This window comes from Bison bison, unplaced genomic scaffold, assembly GCF_000754665.1.
Source record: "Bison bison bison isolate TAMUID 2011002044 unplaced genomic scaffold, Bison_UMD1.0 scf7180017864381, whole genome shotgun sequence".
NCBI classification, from domain to species: domain Eukaryota; kingdom Metazoa; phylum Chordata; class Mammalia; order Artiodactyla; family Bovidae; genus Bison; species Bison bison.
The window spans coordinates 1,676,454-1,677,208 of record NW_011494953.1 but is presented as its reverse complement, the minus strand read 5'-3'; positions in this window follow the sequence as shown (position 1 = coordinate 1,677,208).

Below are 755 nucleotides of genomic sequence, written 5' to 3'. Positions count from 1 at the left end.
TTAGTTGCTCAGTTGTGTCTGACTCTTTGCACCCTTATGGACCGTAGCCTCTCAGGCTCCTCCATCCATGGAATTCTCTAGGCAAGAATACTAGAGTGAGTTGCCATTTTCTTCTCCAGGGAATTTTCCGACCCAGGGATCGAACTTGGGTTTCTTGCATTGCAGGCAGATTCTTTACCATCTGAGCTACCAGGGAAGCCCAAGAAATCAAAATATTTTCCAGGCAAGAACATTGGAGTGGGTTGCCACGCCCTCCTCCTGGGGAAACTTCCCAAACCAGGGATTGAACCCAGGTCTCCCACATTGCAGGCAGATTCTTTACCATCTGAGCTACCAGGGAAGCCCAAGAAATCAAAATATTTTCCAGGCAAGAACATTGGAGTGGGTTGCCACGCCCTCCTCCTGGGGAAACTTCCCAAACCAGGGATTGAACCCAGGTCTCCCACATTGCAGGCAGATTCTTTACCATCTGAGCTACCAGGGAAGCCCAAGAAATCAAAATATTTTCCAGGCAAGAACATTGGAGTGGGTTGCCACGCCCTCCTCCTGGGGAAACTTCCCAAACCAGGGATTGAACCCAGGTCTCCCACATTGCAGGCAGATTCTTTACCATCTGAGCTACCAGGGAAGCCCAAGAAATCAAAATATTTTCCAGGCAAGAACATTGGAGTGGGTTGCCACGCCCTCCTCCTGGGGAAACTTCCCAAACCAGGGATTGAACCCAGGTCTCCCACATTGCAGGCAGATTCTTTACC